This window comes from Pseudoliparis swirei, unplaced genomic scaffold, assembly GCF_029220125.1.
Source record: "Pseudoliparis swirei isolate HS2019 ecotype Mariana Trench unplaced genomic scaffold, NWPU_hadal_v1 hadal_25, whole genome shotgun sequence".
Lineage (NCBI taxonomy): Eukaryota > Metazoa > Chordata > Actinopteri > Perciformes > Liparidae > Pseudoliparis > Pseudoliparis swirei.
In genome coordinates this window covers 2288488-2300621 of record NW_026613261.1, presented here as the reverse complement: position 1 = coordinate 2300621, position 12134 = coordinate 2288488, and positions in this window count along the sequence as shown.

The following is a 12134-nucleotide window of genomic DNA, read 5'->3' as shown; positions in this document are numbered from 1 at the left end:
AGGGTGGGCAGACACCTCAAATCCTCACCTGAACACGGTCCCCAGGGTTGCGTCCTCAGCCCCTACTGTGCTCCTGTACACACATGACTGTGTGGCCAGGTTCAGCTCAACACCATCATCAAGTTTGCGGATGACTGCAGTGGTGGTGGGCCTGATCTCGACAACGTGAGAAGGCATACCTGGAGGAAGTTGCTGATCTGTCACTCTGGTGCCAGGACAACAGCCTCATCATGAATGTCACCGACTAAGGAGCTGATTGTGGACTTTGGGTACAACAACAGAGGACGTGCTCACCGCAGGATTAGCAGGACTACTGTGGAGAGGTGGCGGGTCTCATACCTGAGGTCCACATCACCGAGGATCTGACATGGTCAGCAAGCACAGACACTCTGGTGAGAAAGGTGAGCTGGCGCCTCTACCACCTCCGAAGCTGGCTGAGGAAATTTAAAGTTTCCCAGAGGATCCTTCAGTCCTTCTACTCTGGAGCGCAAGGCGTCTGACAGGAAGCATCACAGCCTGGTTTGGCAGCTTCTCCGCTCAGGACAGGAAGGCTCTGCAGAGTAGTGCGTTGGCTGGCGCACTATTGGAACTACCTCCCACCTGCAGGACTTGTACAGGAGGTGCAGAGCCCAGGCGGCGGATCATGAGAGGATCCTCTGCCTGGCAACAGACTGTTTCAGCTGCTGCGATCGGGCAGGCGCCTCCGTGGTCACGCTGCAGAACAGAGACTGAGACAGTTTCTCCTCCAGGCCATCAGGATTGTGAACTCCGACCTCTGGGACCCCATAGACCCACACAAGCACCCTCTTGGGCACACACACACACACACACACACTTACCTTAAGTATTGTTGTTTTATTGTAAATAGTGTGTACTTGTTGTATACTGATCCTGTGACATTGCCACTTTCTTTTCACTGCACACCCTGTGTGTTGTGTATATGACAAATAAAACATCTTGAATCTTGCCTTGAACCCTTGAGGTACCATCTTCAACAAACTGGACCTAAGGAATGCATACCATTTTTAGTGCGAATTAAATGAGGAGGCAGTGGAAGACTGCCTTCAATACCTGGGCCGCCCAGATACCTGGTAATGCCTTCCGGACCTTAAAATGCACCTGCAGTTTTTCAAGCACTGGTTAATGACGTTTGAAGATTTTTGAACCGCTTTGTCTTTGTGTATCTTGATGACGTTTTTGATTTTCCAGTTAGCTTAGAACATCAACATCATATGTCGCTTAGGTACTACAGAGACTGTTGGAGGAAGTAAGTTGTTCGTGAAGGCAGAGAAATGCAAGTTTCATGTCAACTCTGTTGGATTCCTCGGCTACATCGCCATGGTGGGCAGGTGAGACCGGCAGAGAAGACCAAGCGGTGGCAGAGTGGCGAATTCTCCTCCAGGAAGATGTTACCGCGGTTTCTTGGGTTTGCCAGCTTTTACCGGCGGTTTATCCGGGATTACAGTGGGATTGCGGCCCCCTTGACCAAGACTCACCTCTCCCTGCTGTTCCGCTCGGATTGGTGCTGAAGCGACTCAAGCTTTGCCTTATTGAGACCGCTTCACTTCTGCAATTCTGGTGCAACCCGACTCTACGCTGCAGTTTGTCGTTGAGGTTGATCTGCGTCGGACATTGGGGTGGGGCTGTTCTCTCCCAACACTCCGGACCTGGCCAGAAATTGCCATATGCTTTATTTTTCCTAAACTTTGTCTCAGCAGAGACGCAACTGATGTGGGTAACCACATGAGCTATTGGCGGTGAAGTTGGCTCTGGAGGTGGAGACACTGGCTGGAGGATGGGAGACCCCCTTTCATCGTGTGGACAGACCACAAGAATCTGGCCTACATCCAGTCAACTAGGCAGGCTGGGTCGCCAGGCCGGTGGGCATTATTTTTTAGCGGCTTCAACTTTACCATCACTTACCGCCCTGGTTCAAAGAACATCAAGCCCGATACCCTGTCTCCTTGGTTTGCCTTTGAGGAGACCCAGTGGGCTGACACCATTCTGCCTGCATCATTGGTTGTGGGGCTCTAACCCTGGGAGGTGGAGTCAGTGGTCCGTGAGGCGCAAAGGAGGAACCAGATCCGGGCACAGGACCTGCAAATCGGTTGTTTGTTCCTGAGGCTGCTCGCTCTCAGGTTCTGCAGTCAGGACCATAACTCTCGGTTAGCTTGTCTGCCCAGAGGATTAGTCGGACGTTGTCCCTCCTCAAACGACTTTTCTGGTGGCCCTCCATGGGTAGCAACACTAAGAGAATACGTCCTTACCTGCTCTGTTTGTGCTCGAGCTAAGGCCTCTCATCAACCACCTATAGGGTTGCTCAGCCCCTTGCCAACGCCTGGCCGTCCTTGAGTCTCACATCAGTGGACTTTGTCACGGTCTCCCTGTTTCTGATGGTATGACCACGATGCACCATTGTAGAACCCGGTTCTCTAAGGCCGCCCCGCCCGTTGGTCTTCCCAAAGCTCCTTCAGCTCATGAAACAGCAGTCCTCTTGACAAACCATCTTCCTTCCTTCATGGCATTCCATTGAACATCGTCTCAGACCCATTGGCCCTCAGTTCATCTCTCCAAGTTTGGAAAGCATGTTCTGCCACGCATCTAGGGGCAACGCTGTCAGTCTGTCGTCTGGTTTCCATCCACAGACCAATGGACAGACTGAGAGAGCAAATCAAGATCTGGAGTCGCCTGTGCGCTGTGTTGCCGCTTGTAATCCTACTTCCTGGATATACTCACCTAAGTTGGATTGAATAACACACAACACTCTCCTCCTCTGCCCACAGGTGTTTCTCCATTTGAGGGGTTTCGATAGGCTATCAGCCTCCACTGTTCAGGCACAGGGAGGAGGAGTTGGCTGTCCCATGGATTGCAACCCATCATCTTCGACGCTGTCGCAAGATTTGGAGAGACACCAGAACAATGATGCAAAGACTCAACCGAGAGAAACAGGAGGACTGCTGATACGTCACGAACCCAGAGCACCAGACTACGCTCTCCAGGTCCAGAAAAGTTGGTTGTCTTCAAGAGACATTCCAGTGAAGAGTTGACTCCTAAGAAATTAACTGCACGCTTCATTGGACACGTTTGTGATTGAGGTATCATTAACCCCTCCACTGTCAGACTCATCCTTCCCAAAGGCTCTCGGGGTTCACCCATCCTTTCATGTCTCCCGGCTGAAACCGGTCCTCCACCAGTCCTTTGGTCCCTCAGCCAATCCCCCTCCTCCACGCCTTGGTCGTTGACAACCATCCAGCATAACACAGTCAAGCGACTACTTGATGTCCAGGCAGCGAGGCCGGGAGCTTTCAGTATTTAGTGGATTGGGAGGATGCAGCCCAGAGGAGAGGTCTGGGAACCCCGTTCCGTATCTTGGATCTTGAGTTAATTCAGATTTTCATGAGACTCACCCTGTCAAGCCCAGAAAGTGGCCTGGAAATCCCGTTGAGGAGGGGTACTGTCATGTTGTCGTCCCAAGACAAGTGTGTTTCCTCTGTTTCCCTGTCCGCTACCCATCTGTCTGTGTACCCTGTCTGTCTGGGGCTCACCAAGAAGGTGTAGCTGTCTCCTCCACTCCCTAGGTGGTGATTGCCAAACAGCTGTGACTGATCATCAATTAGGACGCTGGCTACTTAAACTGTCCTCATACCCCTTTATGTTGTTGGATCGTTTGTTTCTCTCCTGTTGCCAGACTGTGGTTCTGCTCAGTGAACAATTAAAAGAAACCTTTTTATTTGGAAAGAAAGACTCCTTGTGCTGCTTTTGGGTTCCTGCCTTGCTCACCCCTTAACACTACAGTCAGGAAGGTGATGTTAGTGAAGCCGCGGACCACAGTCGTGTGGCTCCCGGGGGCCAGAGCCACGTGGAGTCTGGTTTGAAACGGCTGGCTAAGGACAAGCGGAGATACAGTCAGATTGTAGCCTACCTTGGTGGAAATGGCGGCCCGTCGGAATCAGAGGTCACTAAAGGTCATGTGGAGTCGGTGTAGCATGCTTGGCAAGACTTGTTGCTCGGACACCGTCGTTTTCTCTGGCCCTCTCCCAATCTGTGACTGACGAATTGTTTGGCGAGCGTCGTCTTTCAACCGCTGGCTGTCGAGGTGCCCAGAGAATAATGTAGAGCTACGTAGACAACTGGAAGACTTCCTGGGAAAGCCTGATCTGATGAGGAGGCGGCATCCATCCCACGTTGGATGCGGAGGCGTCTCATTTCTGACCACGTTGATCACCGTATCCATGACTTATTGACAGCAGGGTTCAGATCAGGACCCGGAGCAGAGTTGTAGTTTAACACCCTTCTCTGCTCTTCCATTGGAGCAGTTACCCCCCCATGACTCTAGGGTAGAGACCGTGTCTGTCCCACGGACACTTCAATTAAATAAATCAAAAGAAAGCAGAAGAGGAGTCGTACACAATAACCTTATTCAAGTTAACACCATTATTTCAGCAGTGCAACAAAACAGGACTATTAAATGTGGTCTCCTAAATATTCGATCTCTGTCATTTAAAGCTGTGTTACTAAATGATTTAATATCAGATAATCACATTGATTTATGTTGCCTAACTGAAACCTGGCTGAGCCATGAAGAATATGTCTGCCTGAATGAATCGACTCCTCCAAGTCATATTAATACTCACATTCCTCGAGGCACGGTGGGAGGTGGAGTATGACCATCTTTAGATCGAGCCTATTAATTAATCCTCAACCAAAATTACACTACACCTCATTTGAAAGCCTTGTTCTTAGTCTTTCACATCCAACCTGGAAAACACTACAGCCAATTCGATTTGTGATTCTGTGCCGGCCACCAGGTCCATATTCAGAGTTTATATCTGAATTCTCAGAATTTATATCAAGTTTGGTTTTTGATTTTAATATCCATGTGGATGTTGATAATGATTGCCTTAGTGCTGCATTCATCTCCTTGTTGGACTCGATTGGCTTCTGTCAGAGAGTACAGAAACCCACTCACAGCTTTGGCCACACGCTTGATCTTGTTCTTACTTATGGCGTTGACATTGAGCATTTGAACGTCTTCCCACAGAATCCTCTTCTGTCAGACCACAACCTCATAACTTTTGAATTTATACTACCGGAGTGTACTCCATTAGTCAAAAGTTTCTACACCAGATGTCTAACTGATAGTGCTGTAGCTAAATTTAGAAGCGATTCCTTCTGTATTTGATTCGATACCACGTCTCAATATAACAGAGGACTCCTGGTCTAACTTTAGTCCGTCCCAGATTGATCATCTTGTTGACAGTGCCATAGGCTCTCTGAGAATGACACTGGACTCGATAGCCCTCTGAAGAAGAAGACAGTGAGGAAGAGGAGGTTTGCTCCTGGTATAACCCTCAGACCCGCAAACTGAAGCAAGCGTCACGAAGTTTGAACGCATATGGCTCAACTAATCTCAAGAATCCCGCTTAGTTTGAATGTAGATAGTCTTAAACATATAAGAAGGCCCTCCGTAATGCCAGAGCAGCCTATTACTCATCAATAATAGAAAAATAAAACAACCCCAGGTTTCTCTTCAGCACTGTAGCCAGGCTGACAGAGAGAGTCACAGCTCTGTGGAGCCGAGCATTCCTATAAACCTTAGTGGTAATGACTTTATGAACTTCTTTAATGAAAAGATTTTAACTATTAGGGACAAGATTAATAATCTTCTTGCCCATAACCAGTGCCAATCTGTCCTCAAGTGGAATGGCCTTGGAAACCGCTGTATGCCCTGGTGTATATTTGAGGGATTTTTCTCCCATCAACCGTGACCAATTATTTTCAACGGTTTCTACTTCAACACGTCTACCTGTCTCTTGGACCCCATCCCACGAGGCTGCTTAAAGACGTTTTGCCTTTGGTGGCGGCTCTCTATTAGATATTATCAATGTGTCTCTGCTAACAGGCCACGCATCACACTCTCCTTCAAGGTGGCTGTTATTAAACCTCTCCTGAAGAAGCCCACTCTGGATCCAGAGGTGTTGGCTAACTACAGACCGATCTCTAACCTCCCTTCCTCTCAAGATCCTTGAGAAAGTGGTCGCAATTCCGTTGTGCGACTTTCTTCATCATAATAGTTTATATGAGAAATTTCAATCAGGATTTAGAAAACACCACGAGACGGCACTGGTGAAAAGTACAAATGACCTCTTAATGGCAGATAAAGGACTCCTCTGTCCTGGTCTTGTTAGACCTTAGTGCTGCATTCGACACCATTGACCATGACATCCTGTTACAGAGACTGGAGCAGTCGATTAGCATTTCAGGCACGGCACTAATTTGGTTTAAATCCTATTTATCAGATCGATCTCAGTTTGTATTTGTAAACGATGACGCCTCGATAACCACCAACGTTAATCACGGAGTTCCACAAGGTTCTGTGCTTGGACCAATTTTATTTACCTTATACATGCTTCCTTTGGGCAATATTATCAGGAAACACTCCATAAACTTTCATTGTTATGCAGATGACACTCAACTATATTTATCGATAAAACCAGAGGAGAGCAACCAACTCTGTAAAATTCAAGCATGTCTTAAAGACATAAAAACATGGATGACCTGCAACTTGATGTTAAACTCCAGACAAAACTAAGTAATTTTTAATCGGCCTGAGCACCTCAGGAGATCAATTATCTGGTGATGTGGATTCTGTAGACATTGCCTGGCATCCAACACCACTGTAAAGAATCTTGGCGTTATCTTTGATCGGACTTGTCCTTTAACTCCCACGTAAAGCAAATCTCAAGGACTGCATTCTTTCATCTACGCGTAATATTTCCAAAAATCAGGCACATCTTGGCTCAAAAAGATGCAGAAAATTTGGTACACGCGTTCGTTACATCGAGACTCGATTACTGCAACTTATTAGCAGGCTGCTCTAATAAATCTCTTAGGTCCTCCAGTTGATCCAGAATGCTGCAGCTCGTGTTCTCACTAAAACCAAGAAAGAGATCACATCACTCCTGCACTAGCTGCTCTGCACTGGCTCCCAGTAAAATCAAGAATCACTTTAAAATTCTTCTCTTAACCTACAAAGCCTTGATTGGTGATGCTCCATCATATCTTAAGGAGCTTGTCGTACACCATATTGCCCACCAGAGAGCTACGCTCACTAAATGCGGGACTATTTGTAGTTCCTAGAGTCTTAAAAGTAGAATGGGAGCCAGAGCCTTTAGTTATCAAGCTCCTCTTTATGGAACCAGCTTCCTTCAGTCCGGGAGGCAGAACACAGTCACCTCGCTTAAGAGTAGACTTAAGACCTTCCTCTTTGACAGAGCTTATAGTTAGGGCTGAATCAGGTTTGCCCTGGTCCAGCCCTTGATATGCTGCTATAGGGCTTATAGCCGCCGGGGACGTTTGAGATGCACTGAGTACCTATCTCCTCTTTTCTCTCCTTAAGGATGAATTTTCATCTCTCAATCATTACTAACTCTGCTTTCTCCCGAGTCCTTTTGACTTTACCGTCTCATGGGGTCATCGGACCCTATGAGGCGGCATAGATCAATTCTGCTGATGGATCGTCATGACTACGCCACTGTCCTGTTGAGACTCCGAGACTCCTCTCCTCCTCCCACCGCCATCTGCCTGATGGATCGTGGAGGTCTCCATCGGGAAATATGCCTACTATGAACTATTCATACACTCTGTCATATTCATTGAATGTATTTTAAACTCTAAATCTGTCCTTCTGCACACATTACATCTATTGCATCTGTCCATCCTAGGAGAGGGATCCTCCTCTGTTGCTCTCCAGGTTTCTTCCCTTTTTTCCCCTGAAGGGTTATTTGGGAGTTTTTCTGGTCGATGAGGTTTTGGGGCAGGGATGTCTATGTGTACAGATTGTAAAGCACTCCGAGACAATAATTGTAATTTGTGAAATTGGGCTATACAAATAAACTGAATTGAATTGAATTGAATTGTTCATCTGGTCACATGACATCTATTGTTCATCTAGTCACATGACATCTATTGTTCATCTGGTCACATGACATCTATTGTTCATCTGGTCACATGACATCTATTGTTCATCTGGTCACATGACATCTATTGTTCATCTGGTCACATGACATCTATTGTTCATCTGGTCACATGACATCTATTGTTCATCTGGTCACATGACATCTATATTGTTCATCTGGTCATGACATCTATTGTTCATCTGGTCACATGACATCTATTGTTCATCTGGTCATGGACATCTATTGTTCATCTGGTCTATTCATCTGGTCACATGACATCTATTGTTCATCTGGTCACATGACATCTATTGTTCATCTGGTCACATGACATCTATTGTTCATCTGGTCACATGACATCTATTGTTCACCTGGACACATGACATCTATTGTTCATCTAGTCACATGACATCTATTGTTCATCTGGTCACATGACATCTATTGTTCATCTGGTCACATGACATCTATTGTTCATCTGGTCACATGACATCTATTGTTCATCTGGTCACATGACATCTATTGTTCATCTGGTCACATGAATACTATTGTTCATCTAGTCACATGACATCTATTGTTCATCTGGTCACATGACATCTATTGTTCATCTAGTCACATGATTAGTGCATCTATTGTTCATCTGGTCACATGACATCTATTGTTCATCTGGTCACATGACATCTATTGTTCATCTGGTCACATGACATCTATTGTTCATCTGGTCACATGACATATATTGTTCATCTAGTCACATGACATCTATTGTTCATCTGGTCACATGACATCTATTGTTCATCTGGTCACACATGGTCACATCCTATTGTTCATCTGGTCACATGACATCTATTGTTCATCTGGTCACATGACATCTATTGTTCATCTGGTCACATGACATCTATTGTTCATCTGGTCACATGACATCTATTGTTCATCTAGTCACATGACATCTATATTCATCTAGTCACATGACATCTATTGTTCATCTAGTCACATGACATCTATTGTTCATCTGGTCACATGACATCTATTGTTCATCTGGTCACATGACATCTATTGTTCATCTAGTCACATGACATCTATTGTTCATCTGGTCACATGACATCTATTGTTCATCTGGTCACATGACATCTATTGTTCATCTGGTCACATGACATCTATTGTTCATCTGGTCACATGACATCTATTGTTCATCTGGTCACATGACATCTATTGTTCATCTGGTCACATGACATCTATTGTTCATCTAGTCACATGACATCTATTGTTCATCTGGTCACATGACATCTATTGTTCATCTGGTCACATGACATCTATTGTTCATCTGGTCACATGACATCTATTGTTCATCTGGTCACATGACATCTATTGTTCATCTAGTCACATGACATATATTGTTCATCTGGTCACATGACATCTATTGTTCATGGTCATGACATCTATTGTTCATCTAGTCACATGACATTCATATTGTTCATCTGGTCACATGACATCTATTGTTCATCTGGTCACATGACATCTATTGTTCATCTAGTCACATGACATCTATTGTTCATCTGGTCACATGACATCTATTGTTCATCTGGTCACATGACATCTATTGTTCATCTGGTCACATGACATCTATTGTTCATCTGGTCATGACATCTATTGTTCATCTGGTCACATGACATCTATTGTTCATCTGGTCACATGACATCTATTGTTCATCTGGTCACATGACATCTATTGTTATCTGGTTATGACATCTATTGTTCATCTAGTCACATGACATCTATTGTTTATCTGGTCATGACATCTATTGTTCATCTGGTCACATGACATCTATTGTTCATCTAGTCACATGACATCTAATATTGTTCATCTGGTCACATGACATCTATTGTTCATCTGGTCACATGACATCTATTGTTCATCTAGTCACATGACATCTATTGTTCATCTGGTCACATGACATCTATTGTTCATCTGGTCACATGACATCTATTGTTCATCTGGTCACATGACATCTATTGTTCATCTGGTCACATGGCATCTATTGTTCATCTGGTCACATGACATCTATTGTTCATCTGGTCACATGACATCTATTGTTCATCTGGTCACATGACATCTGATCATCTGGTCACATGACATCTATTGTTCATCTGGTCACATGACATCTATTGTTCATCTGGTCACATGACATCTATTGTTCATCTGGTCACATGACATCTATTGTTCATCTGGTCACATGACATCTATTGTTCATCTGGTCACATGACATCTATTGTTCATCTGGTCACATGACATCTATTGTTCATCTGGTCACATCTATTGTTCACCTGGTCACATGACATCTATTGTTCATCTGGTCACATGACATCTATTGTTCATCTGGTCACATGACATCTATTGTTCATCTGGTCACATGACATCTATTGTTCATCTGGTCACATGACATCTATTGTTCATCTGGTCACATGACATCTATTGTTCATCTGGTCACATGACATCTATTGTTCATCTAGTCACATGACATCTATTGTTCATCTGGTCACATGACATCTATTGTTCATCTGGTCACATGACATCTATTGTTCATCTAGTCACATGACATCTATTGTTCATCTGGTCACATGACATCTATTGTTCATCTGGTCACATGACATCTATTGTTCATCTAGTCACAGGCTATTGTTCATCTGGTCACATGACATCTATTGTTCATCTGGTCACATGACATCTATTGATCATCTAGTCACATGACATCTATTGTTCATCTGGTCACATGACATCTATTGTTCATCTGGTCACATGACATCTATTGTTCATCTAGTCACATGACATCTATTGATCATCTGGTCACATGACATCTATTGTTCATCTGGTCACATGACATCTATTGTTCATCTGGTCACATGACATCTATTGTTCATCTGGTCACATGACATCTATTGTTCATCTGGTCACATGACATCTATTGTTCATCTGGTCACATGACATCTATTGTTCATCTAGTCATGACATCTATTGTTCATCTGGTCACATGACATCTATTGTTCATCTAGTCACATGACATCTATTGTTCATCTGGTCACATGACATCTATTGTTCATCTAGTCACATGACATCTATTGTTCATCTGGTCACATGACTGTCTATTGTTCACCTGGTACATGACATCTATTGTTCATCTGGTCATGACATCTATTGTTCATCTGGTCACGCAGCATCTATTGTTCATCTGGTCACATGACATCTGACATCTATTGTTCATCTGGTCACATGACATCTATTGTTCATCTAGTCACATGACATCTATTGTTCATCTGGTCACATGACATCTATTGTTCATCTGGTCACATGACATCTATTGTTCATCTGGTCACATGACATCTATTGTTCATCTGGTCACATGACATCTATTGTTCATCTAGTCACATTACATCTATTGTTCATCTGGTCACATGACATCTATTGTTCATCTGGTCATATGACATCTATTGATCATCTGGTTACATGACATCTATTGTTCATCTGGTCACATGACATCCATTGTTCATCTGGTCACATGACATCTATTGTTCATCTGGTCACATGACATCTATTGTTCATCTGGTCACTGACATCTATTGTTCATCTAGTCCACATGACATCTATTGTTCATCTGGTCACATATATTGTCTATCTAGTGTTACGACATCTATTGTTCATCTAGTCACATGACATCTATTGTTCATCTAGTCACACATGTCTATTGTTCATCTGGTCACATGACATCTATTGTTCATCTAGTCACATGACATATATTGTTCATCTGGTCACATCTATTGTTCATCTGGTCACATGACATCTATTGTTCATCTAGTCACATGACATCTATTGTTCATCTGGTCACATGACATCTATTGTTCATCTGGTCACATGACATCTGTTCATCTGGTCACATGACATCTATTGTTCATCTGGTCATGACATCTATTGTTCAACTGATCACATGACATCTATTGTTCATCTGGTCACATGACATCTATTGTTCATCTGGTCACATGACATCTATTGTTCATCTGGTCACATGACATCTATTGTTCATCTGGTCACATGACATCTATTGTTCATCTGGTCACATGACATGTATTGTTCATCTGGTCACATGACATCTATTGTTCATCTGGTCACATGCAGCATCTATTGTTCACCTGG